Below are 14254 nucleotides of genomic sequence, written 5' to 3' on the forward strand. Positions count from 1 at the left end.
TCAAATTATTTGCAAGAAATTGATTAAAATTCAAGAATTCATCAAGCATCACATGAACATGATTAAAATATTCAAAAACAATTGAAAATACTTAGCTCAAAAAGATGCAACTCCAAGATTGGGTACAATCATCCCCTCTCATGTGTGTATGGCCTATTTTTACGAGATATTTTATTCCAAATTAGGCCATAGCCTCCAAAAATACAAAAAGTGGTGTTTTCTTGCATGACACTCTCTTATCTTCAAAAATAGAGTGCCCATAATTTGAGGCTTGGGTTTAAAGCATATCACGCTTTACCAAATATGGTATCACCCATGATATTAATATAATTTGGCATGATGCAAAGATCATCCAAGCGTCCTCGAATTATCTAAGAGGGTAGAATAATATTTTTAAGAGGTATTAAAATATATTCCCATAAAAAGCGTCTTGGAAAAGTGGTAAGGTGGAGGATTAGGTACCGGGGTGAAGACATGGCTCCAACTTGTGCCTAGTTTTGACCTAGGTATGAGGGTGGGCACAGCTTGGCCACGATATCGGCAAGCTTCAATGCTCTACGTTGACTCTCAAGTGCTTATGAAGGATGCATTTTGTTGGACAAAGAATTGGCAAGCTTGGGATACAATGTTGCAATTGATTTTCAATCAAGTTTATATTGAGATTTGGTTGCAAAAACAAATGAGGTGCTGCCAAATTTTTTGTAAAAGTACTTATGCAAGGCACTTGAGGTTACATTTGGATTCCAAGTTGCAAATTGATGAGATTTATGTCTTTAAATGGGTTCAAGACTTTACCAATGCAAAGGGGAAGTGTGGATAGTAAATTGGAGAGAAGTTTGACAGTTTTTTGTGCTGCATCACTAAACCCTAATTTAGTCCGAGAGATTTAGGACTTCTTTCAAGGTGTTTACATAATCTTATTCTACTCTCCAAGGGCTAGGTTTAGATCCCTCAAGTGTTTGATTTGGACTCCGTTTACCAGGGATTTCATTAACGTCTTCACAATTTCGTGATCACGTTAACAAAACCTGTTGTTAACATAAAAATTCTTATGATCACAATGTATATTCACGGGCATTTTTTATGACCTGCAAAAACCTTCTCTGCCAGTAATCCCGCTGGGAAAATGTCCATTTCCCGGCGGGCCCGCTGGGAAAACCCATTTTCCCGGTGGACAAATTAAAAAAAATAAAAATAAAAATAAAAATATAAAAATATAAAAATATAAAAATATAAAAAAATCATGTTCACAGTCATTCTTACCATTTTTGGGCCTTCTGGACTCATTTATGATGTCAAAAGTTCAAAATTCTTGGCACAAAAAAAGTTTTGTATAATTTGCTGGCCTTAAGTTCAATTGACACACCAATTAAATCTAACTATACTTACATCAATTGACTCAATTGTCCATGACATCATTGCACTCAATTGAGCCCAATTGGACTCAATTACACTTGATTTACACTCAATTGATATTAATTGGGTGTCAATTGATGTCAATTGTGCCTAATTCGACGCAATTGAGCCCAATTTAAACCAAATTGTATAAATTGGGTGTAAACTAAGTATCAATTGAGTCGAATTGGACTCAATTGATAATAAGTGGATGTTAATTGATATTAATTAAGCCCAATTGACTTCAATTGGGTGTTAATTTATTACAATTAATGTCAATTAAGCTCAATTGAGCTCAGTTGACATCAATTGGATGTCAATTGATATCAATTGAGCTCAATTGGGCTCAATTGCACTCAATTGACACTCAATTGGGTGTTAATTGCATCCTATTGTGCTCAATTGAGCCCAATAGGATGCAATTAACATCAATCGGATGTCAATTGATCATAATTGATATCAATTGGGCTCAATTGCACTCAATTGTGTGATCGATTGTGTGTCAATTGATGTCAATTGAGCCTAATATGATACAATTGAGCTCAATTCACACCCAATTGGATGTAAATTGAGTGTCAATTGAGCCGAATTAGACTCAATTGATAGCAATTGGGTGTTAATTGATATCAATTAATATCCAATTAACACAATTGAAGTCAATTAAGTCTAATTGACTTCAATTGGATAATTTGGGTGTCAATTGAGCTCAATTAGACGTAAATGACATCAATTGGGTGTCAATTAACATCAATTGAACCTTATTGACATCAATTGGATGCCAATTAACATCAATTGGACTCAATTGACATCAGTTGGGTTTCAATTGAGCCAAATTGGATGCAACTGACATCAATTGGGTGTCAATTGATTACAACTGAGCTGAATTGGGCTCAATTGCACTCAATTAATATTAATTGGGTGTCAATTAAACCTAATTCCATGCAATTGAGCTCAATTGACATCAATTCACATCAATTGCTCTCAATTGATATTAATTGGGTGTCAATTGATTACAATTGAGCTGAATTGGGCTCAATTACACTCAATTAATATTAATTGGGTGTCAATTAAACCTAATTCCATGCAATTGAGCTCAATTGACATCAATTCACATCAATTGCTCTCAATTGATATTAATTGGGTGTCAATTGATGTCAATTGAGCCTAATTCGATGCAATTGAGCTCAATTCACATCAGTTCACATCAATTGGGTGTCAATTGATGTCAATTGAGTAAAATTAAGTCTAATTGGGTGTCAATTGAGTCAAATTGAGTCAAATTGGGTGTCAATTGATATCAATTGAGCCAAATTGAGTCTAATTGAGTTCAATTAAACTTAATTAAGCCAAATTGAGTCTAATTAGGTGTCAATTGATGTCAATTGAGCCAAATTGAGTCTAATTGGGTGTCAATGGAGCCTAATTGACATCAATTGGGTGTCAATTGATGTCAATTGAGCCCAATTGAAGCTAATTGTGTATCAATTGACACACAATTGATGTCAATTGGGCTCAATTGACATCAATTGGATTCAATTGACACACAATTGATGTCACATGGGCTCAATTGACATCAATTAACACCTAATTGATGTCAATTAATATCAATTGATACCTAAATTAAATGAATTGAGTCTAATTGACATCAATTAAGTCTAATTGGATATTAATTGATCAATTGGGCTCAATTGATATCAATTGACACCCAATTGGATTCAATTGACATCAATTGGACTCAATAGGGTGTTAACTGATGTTAATTGAGCCCAATTGACATCAATTGGGTGTTAATTGAGCTCAATTGGACACAATTAACAATAATTGGGTATGAATTGAACTCAATTGACATCAATTAGGTGTCAATTGAGCATAATTGCATCCAATTGAACTCAATTGACATCAATTGGGCAAATTGCATCCAATTTAATTCAATTGACATCAATTAAGTCTAATTGCATCTAATTTAACCCAATTGGACTCAATTGACATCAGTTAGGTGTCAATTGAGCCTAATTGTATCTATTTGGACTTAATTGACATCAATTGGGTGTCAATTAAACCCAATTGGAGTCAATTGATATCAATTGGGTGTTTATTGATGTTAATTGAGTTTAATTGACATCAATTGGGTGTTTATTGATGTCAATCGAGTCCAATTAGATGCAATTGGACTCAATTGGGTGTGAGTTAGACTCAATTAATATCAATTGGGCTCAATTGATATCAATTAGGTGTGAATTGATGTCAATTGAGTCCAATTCGATGCAATTGATATCACTTGGGTGTCAATTAGACTCAATTGGCACCCAATTGATGTCAATTGAGTCCAAGTGGATGTCAATTGATATCAATTGAGCCCAATTGATCAATTGACACCTAATTAGACTTAATTGATATCAATTTGACTCAATTAGGTGTTAATTGATATCAATTAGACTCAATTGGGTGTTAATTGATATTAATTGAGCTCAATTAGACTCAATTGACATCAATTAGGTGCTAATTGAGTGTAATTGATGTCCATTAAGCCTAATTTAGCTTAATTAACATTAATTAGGTATCAATTGACTACAATTGATGTCAATTGAGCTCAATTGACATCAATTGGGTGTTAATTAATGTCAATTGAGTCCAATTAATATCAATTAGGTATCAATTAAGCCAAATTGATATCAATTAGGTGTCAATTGAGCCCAATTCACATCAATTGGATGTAAATTGAACCTAATTAGACTCAATTAACGTCAATTAGGTGTGAATTGATGTCAATTGACCCCACTTGGATGCAATTGATATCAATTTGGTGTCAATTAGACTCAATTGGTACCCAATTGATGTCAATTGAGTCCACTTGGATATCAATTGATATCAATTGAGCCCAATTAATCAATTGACACCCAATTAGACTTAATTGATATCAATTTGACTCAATTGGGTATTAATTGATGTCAATTGAACTCAATTGGATGTTAATTGATGTTAATTGAGTCTCAATTGACATCAATTGGGTGTCAATTGAGTGCAATTGATGTCAATTAAGCCCAATTTGGCTCAATTAACATCAATTGGGTGTCAATTAACTACGATTGATGTCAATTGAGCTGAATTGACATCAATTGGTTGTTAATTGATGTTAATTGAGTTTAATTGACATCAATTGGATGTTAATTGATGTCACTTGAGTCCAATTAGATGTAATTAGACTCAATTGGGTTTGAATTAGACTCAATTGATATCAATTGGGCTGAGTTAATTGGGTGTCAATTGAGTCCAATTGACATCAATTGGGTGTGAATTGAACGTGATTGGACTCAATTGACATTAATTAGGTGTGAATTGATGTCAATTGAGCCCAATTGGATGCAATGGATATCAATTGGATGTCACTTGGACTCAATTGGCACCCAATTGATATCAATTGAGTCCAATTGGATGTCAATTGGTATCAATTGAGCCCAATTGATCAATTGACACCCAATTAGACTTAATTTATATCAATTTGACTCAATTAGGTATTAATTGATGTCAATTAGACTTAATTAGGTAGTAATTGATGTTAATTGAGTCTAATCAAACTCAATTGATATCAATTGGGTGCCAATTGAGTGTAATTAATATCAATTAAGCTCAATTCGGCTCAATTGGTATCAATTGGGTGTCGATTGACTACGATTGATGTCAAATGAGCTCAATTGACATCAATTGGGTGTTAATTGATGTCAATTGAGTCCAATTAACATCAATTGGATGTCAATTGAGCCTAATTGACATCAATTGGGTGTGAATTGAATCGGATTGGACTCAATTAACATCAATTAGTAGGTGTGAATTGATGTCAATTAAGCCCAATTGGATGCAATTGATATCAATTGGGTGTCACTTGGACTCAATTGGCACCCAATTGATGTCAATTGAGTCCAATTGGATGTCAATTGATATCAGTTGAGTCGAATTGATTAATTGACACCCAATTATACTTAATTGATATCAATTTGACTCAATTGGGTATTAGTTGATGTTAATTGGACTCAATTGGGTGTTAATTGATGTTAATTGAGGACTCAATTGACATCAATTGGGTACCAATTAAGTGCAATTGGTGTCAATTCGGCTCAATTGGCATCAATTGGATATCAATTGACTAGGATTGATGTCAACTGAGCTCAATTGACATCAATTGGGTGTCAATTGAGTCCAATTAAGCCCAGTTATATCCAATTGGGTGTCAATTGATTGAATCCAATTAAGTCCAATTAAGCCCAATTGAGTCCAATGGGGTGTCAATTGAAGTCAATTGAGCCCAATCGATCAATTGACACCCAATTAGACTTAATTGATACCAATTGGACTCAATTAGATATTAACTGATGTCAATTAGACTCAATTGGAAGTATAATAAGATCTAATTGATGGTAATCGAGCTTAAGGTGATAAATTTAGAGATAACTTTTTTTGTGCAAAGAATTTTAAACTTTTGACATCATAAATGAGTCCAGAAGGCCCAAAAATGGTAGGAATGACTGTGAACATGAAAATATTTTGACCATTTTTTTAAACTTTTTTTTCCGCCGGAAAAATGGATTTTCCTCGGCGAGCTTCGACAGGTTACCAGGTCGTTGGTAACCTGCTATTTTGAGAACATGAAAACATGTGAACATGTGAATAACATGTTCACAAGTGTTATTAACAAAAAAAATCTTGTGATCACGTGAATATAAAATCATTGTCGTTTACTCCAAGTGGCAAGTCTACCCGCAAAGACAAAAAGTGTGGCTAGTCAAAAATAGAGGATTAGGTGGGAGACTCGAGAATGTTGGGACATTGCACTCATCATTAGCTCCCCGACAAACAAAGGGCTCTTCAAAACCGTTGGCTTGGTAAAACGGCCATAGTTGACCAATCAAAGAAGTCAAAATAGAGGATAGTTGTTGGTCAAATGTGGTCAAGGCATTGATATGGATGCGTAGGGCTTGTTGAGAGAATTCTATCAAGCTAAAGACTTCCGAAATCAGCCTCCATTTGATTAAGCTTTGGTAACTTTGGTGATAAATTTGAATTTTTCAAAAAAGTCAAAATAGAGAGTAGTACAAGTTTGACCATGTCAAAGGCAACTACATACGTGGATAGAGCATTGCAATACCTCTCAAAGATCATTCAAATTGGAGTTTGGGATTCCTTCCAAAAGTATTTGGAGCGATTGAGATGATGTCCAAGGGCAAACTCAACAAGGGAAACTACAAGGAAGCTCTTGAGTACAAAGCGGGCACATCGACGAAGGCAAGACAAGACATAAATCAAGTTGCTCAAGAATCTTTGCAAGACGAAATTGGTGGCAACACCAATGAAGGGATGAATCAAGAGGCAAATGTTCCAAAAATCCCTAAAGAAGGTGGGGACATGAACATGAATACCATGTTTAATCTCATGCAAACCATGATTGAAAGGATGGACCAGAGATTTAAGTTCAAGGTGGACAAGTTTGACTCTATGAGCAAGGAGTTGCATAATGGGATCTCAATCTTGAGGTAAGATGTGGATAAAGGCAAAGAAGCTTACGATGGACCTATGTTGTATCCATATGCACCAAATGCTTTTCCACCAATGGGGCCACAAGCTTATGGATCTTTTGCGGGATGTGCACATGGAAATGCATTGCACACTCCTCAAGCTAATATGCACCATGTTGATGAGAATCATGGGTCTATTCTTAGAAAGAACAATATGCCTCCTTCTTTGATGCATCAAGGTGGAACAAGTATGCTGGTGGGTATGCCTATGCATGGTCTTATGAATGGGACCAAGAATATGAACTTGATGATGCACTTCATGCAAAGCATGATTGATAGAATGGACCCAAATTTCCAACATATATTGAATAATTCTAATGCTTCGATCAAGAGGAATCCTTGTGGATTATCTAGATTGGAAGACCACGACTATGAGAGGGACGATCAGTAACTACTTATCCATCTCTCGATCTGAATGAAGCAAAAACTTCGTGACCAATTCTAGTTCTTAATACAAAGAATAGACTACCATTGAATTAACCTAGTTTTCCCTTGACCGAAATCACCAAGAATCTAGTTGGACGTTCAGTCAAATGATGGGTAGATTGCCCTGATGAGAGATCAATGATTCTCGTTTGTGAAATTATGGATTAAGGAAAAAGGGTTTTGTGGAACCAATCTCAAACCGGGAATTTTACTTGCATAGAACCTCTGTTTTCTTTTAAAGGATTGTTTTACACCAGAATGTTGGAGGAGGCATTTGGTATGTATTTAAACTAAGAAGAGGCTCGTTTTGCAACAGCTGGCAGGGAGTCATCGAGGGACGTCGCTCCGCGTGGCAAAGCCTGCCGAGGTCTTGACCAACCTCTATACGGTTAAAATGGTGCGCTTTTGTTTTACGATGGGCGAGGAGCAACGAAGCGATCCCTGAGTGAAGTGCTAGGACACCTAAGTAGGACTCTAGAGGGTTCTGACGAGGTGATGCATGGGCTCACGGTTGCTAGGACACCCATGTGTGCATCGAGGAAGACTCGGATGGACTAAAAAGAATGGCTTTTGTGAATCAAATTTTGATATTGGATCTCGTTGGTTGGCCAGCTGGTCTTCAACAAAGAGTCCAGATGACATATTTTGTAATACAATGGACTCAATATTTTGGAGGATTATGATCATTAATACTATGATTTTTATTGAAGGATTATTTTAAAGATAGCTGATTCTGTTATAATGGCAATTTTATATTGGGTGTGTACGTGGTATGCCTACCTTAATTTTTGCATGAAACGTTGGCTAGGGAGCTTGGGAACTCTTTTCCTTGGTACTTGGAGAAAACATAACCAATCTTTATATAAAGGAATCCCACCAATACAGTGGTTGGGCGGTTGGCTAACCCATGGGTGAGTTGGGGTTAGGCTAGATCGGGAGATTCCTGCGATACAAATAAGTTGCAATTAGTTACGTTAGTTAGATTAAGTCCTAGGAAGACCCTTGGGAGGGAATCAGCACGGCTGTGCCTTTGCCTTGTTAAAGGAGGAAAAAAGAAGTGATTCTATGGACCAAGTGCAAGTCTCTTCTTTGATCTGACCATGTGACTTTAGGTTCGGTCGGATCAGTTTGAATAGTTAAGACTTTGACTCGTTAGATTAATTCTCTTGTTAGATGATTTTTCCTGGTGGAATCGCCTGTGCCTTCCGGGCGAGGGAAGTTTTTTCGGGTTCGGTTTCGGAGAAACCCCCGAGCTAGTCTCTTGTCCGGATATCGGTGGGCGAGGCCTCGAGTGTGGATCCCTACCCCATGCGAGAGGCTGATGCTGCTTCCACCCCGCGAGTGCCTTTGGAGGGGGCACCGCGGAGGGGGCGGGGGTCTTACAGCTGGTATGAGAGCCAGGTTGAAAGTTAATAAGGAAAAATGAATTCTTATCAAAAATTTGTAATAAAAACTTAGAAAGAGCATTTACATGTATTTTCATTCCTTAAGCTTCATTAATGAAGATTTTTAATCAAAGAATTTGATTTTATAGATGGAAGTTCCGCACTTATCTGGTGTTCCCGACCTCACCCAGTCATAAGATATGACTACTTTCGCCTTCGAGCATCTCATCTCTTTTCGTTACAACTCAAATGAGCTGAGCCAGACTCGCAAGCCATTTCGAGGATTTATATTTCCATGACCCAGTGGAGAGATGGCAGCACAAGTGGTTTGCAGGGCAGTATGTCCACGCCTCTTATGACTATAGTGCACGATGTTGAGGTAGAATATCTCTTTGACCATGATTCTGATGAGGCTGAAAGTGATACATGGTGTTATTTTATATCACCCAATGCCTCAAAATTTCAAACTTTCCTGCCATAGCTATACAGACTCCTAAGTCGCTTTATTCCTATTAGCTCCCTTGGCAGTAAGGGAACATTTGTATCAGGGCATGTCTATAGCTAGTATCACCGTCTTAAGCATCTCACGCGAGGAGATTCTGACTACTGGAGCCGAGCTGCTCTATGTACATATTGCAAAATTTATATAAATAAAGAAATGTTTTGTGAAAAAATTTCCTATTGTATCAGTGATTGTTATTAAATGGAGAATTGATGAAGCAAAATCCGTTACCGGACATATGTCATAGATCTCCAATAAGATCATTTATCTTATTTAAGAAATTATTTTTCGAATCTCTTAAGTCTTAGGATCTCGTGGATGAAATAAAAATAAAAAAATTTAATAATGTATCATTTTTGGCAGAATCATGAGGTGAGGGAACCGTGGTGGTCGTCAGCCAGATCCTCTCACTAAAGAGCTTGACCCTGATGTTCACATAAGGCTCTTCAAAGAACTCAGCCCCAGGACCCTTCAAAGGTGAAGGGGAGAACTTGGATGAGGCAGTGGGTGGAGGCAATGGAGGAGTATTTTGATGTCACCGGCTACAACAAGAGGAGCAAAATGGTCTCACTAGGCTGAAAATTGTGGAAATAGCCAGGGTGGCATGGAGAAACCATTGCGACACCAACCATTTGGACACGAATACCCAGTCCTGGAATGATCTTAAAGCCTATCTAAGGAAGGGATTTTGTTCCCTCAGATTTTTAGTAACCAAGATGAATGAATTCTTAGAGCTAAATCAGGGGAGCAAAACCATTGAAGAATATCTCCAGGCATTTGCTCTTCTCCTCAAGTACTCACCCACCGCTAGATGAAGAGCAACTCATGGCCAGGTTCATTTGGGGAATGAAGGAACCCTTAGACACACTGGTCAAGAATGCCAAACCAGTCTCCATATGGTAGAAGCTGTAGGAATGGCAAAGGACTTCGCCAAAAATTTCATCATAAAAGTCCCGCCAAAGCCAGCTCCCTCATCCTTCAATCGATTCCAGACACCGGGAAGTTCTTCCAACCTTCCGCCTCTAAAGAGACACCAAGGTCCCAACCAGAATCTGGAGTGAGGAAGTTTCAAGAATGAAGGAAGACCTTTCCCTCAACTCAAGAACTCTGGCCCTTTCAAGAATGTGTAGGAAAGAGCTTCAAAGCAAGAACAGGTGCTTCGGATGTTAGGGGTTTAGGCACCAGCTCAAGGATTTCCCATCTCCTTCTGTGGGCCAAGGAAGCCAAGGTCCCAGAATTCAGAGATAGACCCCTTTGTATCAGTCTAATCAGGGTCCCCCACGCCAAAATCAGGGCAACCCTACAAGAGTGCCAGCTCAGCCTGCAGTCTCCATGCAAAGCAGTCTCCGAAGTCCCTCCCAGAATTGGGGAGACCAAAGAGAGAGTTCCACCTCAGACTGCAGCAGCTAGAGCCATCACTATAGCTGAGGGAAGTGGAGGAAAAAAAAGGACATATCTATGTCGCAATAGAGCATCAGGGGAATAACCTCAATTTCCAGTCCTCCAAACTCCAGCAAAGTACCAGAGTAAGCAATTCAAGCTTTTGATTGATTCAAGCAGTACTCATTCTTTTATTTTCCCAAAATGTCTGCGTAAGTGAGTCCTAAATCAAAAATCAGAGAAACCTATGCAAGTGGAATTGGTCAGTGGAAAGATTCTTTTCACACACCTTGAGACATACCTTATTCATCAGTTTAGTCTAGATGGGAACCTAACAAAGTGCCAGTTTAGAGTCCTACCCTTGGGAATCTATGATGGAATCCTTGGAATGGATTGGCTCCATAAGAATCAAGCTGACATTCATTGTCACACAAAGGAACCATCTCTTTCCTTGACCTTCACGGGAATAAAGTTCAAGGAATTGGAATTTCCAGATCCGTAGTGCTGCAATTAGTCAAGGTTTCTAAATTGTTAAAAGGGCTCAAAAAGAGGCAAGCTCTTTATGTTGTTCAGATGGATCCGGTAGACATTAAATGCAAGGCTAAGGAACCAGAGTGGTTAAGTGAGTATGCAGATGTGTTCCTTGAAGAGCTGACTGAGATGCCTCCGTCTCGCGAAGTAGATTATGAGATCGAGTTAACCCCCGGAGCTCATCCACGGAGCTCATCCAGTAGCCCAAGGTGCATACAAAATGCCAGTCCCTGCAGCCATAGAACTTAAGGTTAAGACAACTGTTAGGGCAGAGATTCGTCAGACCCAGTGTCTCACCTTGGGATGTGCCGGTTCACTTTAAAAAGAAGAAAGATGGAACATTAAGACTCTGTATTGACTAGAAAGGATTAAATCAATTAACAATTAAAAATAAATATCCTATCCCTAGGATTGATGAACTTCTGGATCGATTAAGTGGGACCCAAATGTTCACAAAGATAGATCTCAAATCCGGGTACTACTAGATCATTAGAATCAAGGAACATGACATCCCGAAGACAACATTCAATACTTGCTATGGGCATTATGAGTTCACAATCATGCCGTTTGGATTAACTAATTCCCCGACAATAATCATCTTTTATACGATATTCTCAGAGAATACTTAGATGATTTTGTTCTTGTCTTCGCGTTGATGATATCTTGGTATACTAAAAGAATGCTGCAGATCATGAAGATCATGTGCGCAAGGTCCTAGAAATCCTAAGGAAACACCAACTCTTTGCAAAAAAGAGCAAGTGTTCTTTCTTTGTTGACCAAGTGGAATACTTGGGATTCATAGTATCAAAGGATGGGTTTCTCTTGACCCCGCAAAGATCCAAGTAGTTGTAGATTGGCTGGAACCCAAGACGGTAAAGGAGGTTAGAGGATTCCTAGGATTAACTGGATGGTATAGGATCTCTATACCCAGGTATGCTCAGATAGCATCCCCTTTAACTAACCTTCTCAAGAAGAGTACCCTTTTTCAGTGGAGTGCAATGTGTCAGAGTGCCTTTGATAAATTGAAGATAGCCTTAGTAACCAACCCTATCCTTAAGTTGCCAGATTTTACCAAACCCTTTGAGGTAGTTACTGATGCCAGTGGGTTTGCCTTAGGCGGTGCATTTATGCAGGAAGGTCATGCAGTGGCCTATGAATCTAGAAAACTCAGAACCCATGAGAGAAATTATGTCTTCCATGACTTGGAGTTACTCTTAGTTGTTTATGCTCTGAAGTTGTGGACATATTATCTTTTGGGACAGAGGTTCACCTTGATGACAGATCATAAAGTCTGAAGTGGATCTTCATCCAAAAGGGATCTCAACATGTGTCAAAGGAGATGGATGCAGACCCTGCAAGAATTCAATTTTGAAATTAAGTATCGGCCAGGGAAAAAAAATGTGGTGGCAGAGGCGCTGAGCAGAAAAGCCTCCTTGCTTTGCAGTTAGAGTGGTGTCAAATTCATTGATCAGTGAACCAAGGGAGAAAATCATGCAGGATAAATTCTTTGCCCCTATTGCTACCCTTCTGATGCAAGAAAGCAAGACTCCTCAGGAAATGAGTCGAGTTCTTGGGTACAAATTGGATGAAGGATGCATGTATTATAATAATTGGCTATGCATTCCCAATGATGAGGGAATAAAGGGAAGGATTCTGAGAGAAGCCCGTGATAGCCTGATAGCTGGGCATCTAGGGTTTATAAAAACCTATATGTATGTGAAGAAAAGCTAAAAGGATGTACTTGATCATGTGCAAAAATGCTTAATGTGTCAGAGAGTCAAGGCAGAGAGAGTCAAGCTACCACGGAAACTGCAACCTCTAGACATTCCACAGATGAAGAGGAAATGTATCAATATGGACTTTTTCCTTCAGTACAATTAGGTTACAACTCCATTTTTGTGGTAGTTGAGAGACTAACCAAAGTTGCCCATTTGATTCCAGTGAAAGAAACATACACTGCAGCAGTGGATGTTGCCAGAGTTTTCCTTAAAGATATCTTCAGATTGCATAGCTTACCCAGGAGGATAGTAAGTGAGAGAGATCCCAAATTCACATCGAAATTCTGGACTGCATTCTTTGAAGCAATAGGAACTTTCTTGGATCTCAACACAGCCTATCACCTTGAAACAGATGGCAAGACTGAAAGAGTGAACCAAGTAATAGAAGATATCCTTTGGTCATGCTACGCGGCAGGAGGGAACCCAAGAAGTGGTTAAGCCATTTGCACCTGGTTGAATTTGCTTATAATGCTTCTTATCATCGAAGCATTGGGATGAGCCCTTTGAAAGCTTTGTATGGACAAGATTGCCTTACATCGTTGACTTGGTCCGACCCATTGATCACAGTCAAGATGTCTAGATAAATGCTTGATGACATGGACTAGCAAATGCAATCAATTCATAAAGATATAAAGGCAACCCAAGATAGACAAAATAAGTATGCAGATAAAAAGAGATTAGAGAGAGAGAGTTTGAAGAATCAAATATGGTCTTCATTCAAGTACGACCAAAAAGAAGTTCCTTATCTCTTTAGGGAAGTATAAGAAGCTCTCTCCCAAATACTGTGGACCTTATGCTGTTATAAAGAAATTGGGCGATCTAGCTTATAAACTTCTTTTACCTCCCCATCTCAAGGTACATAATTTATTCCACGTCAGTTTACTTAAGAAATATGTACCCAACCCGAGTCACATGCTTGATGATGAGCAATTGATCTCTCCGACTCAAGGCCAGAACCTGAGGAAATCCTTGACATTCGGGAGAAGGTTCTCAGGAGCAGAGTCCTCAGAGAGTTTTTAGTCAAGTGGAAGTTCTTCCCTCTAGAAGACGCCACCTGTGAGAAAGAAGAAGAGTTGGAAAAAGATTACCCCCACTTTGCGCGATGAGGACATCTCGCATTTTTCAAGTGGGAGAGGATGTAAGATTCCTCCTCAGCTTGAATAATGAATAAGCTTTACTTCAATCCCCTGTATTTATTCCCTATTTCTGAATACAAGAAAATATTATTTTTCCTTGTTTTTGCCTAGAGAGATGAAAAATTCTAGAGAGAGATAATTCAATATTGAGATA

Source organism: Cibotium barometz, chromosome 44 (assembly GCF_041138505.1).
Source record: "Cibotium barometz isolate CiBa-2024 chromosome 44, ASM4113850v1, whole genome shotgun sequence".
NCBI lineage: Eukaryota > Viridiplantae > Streptophyta > Polypodiopsida > Cyatheales > Cibotiaceae > Cibotium > Cibotium barometz.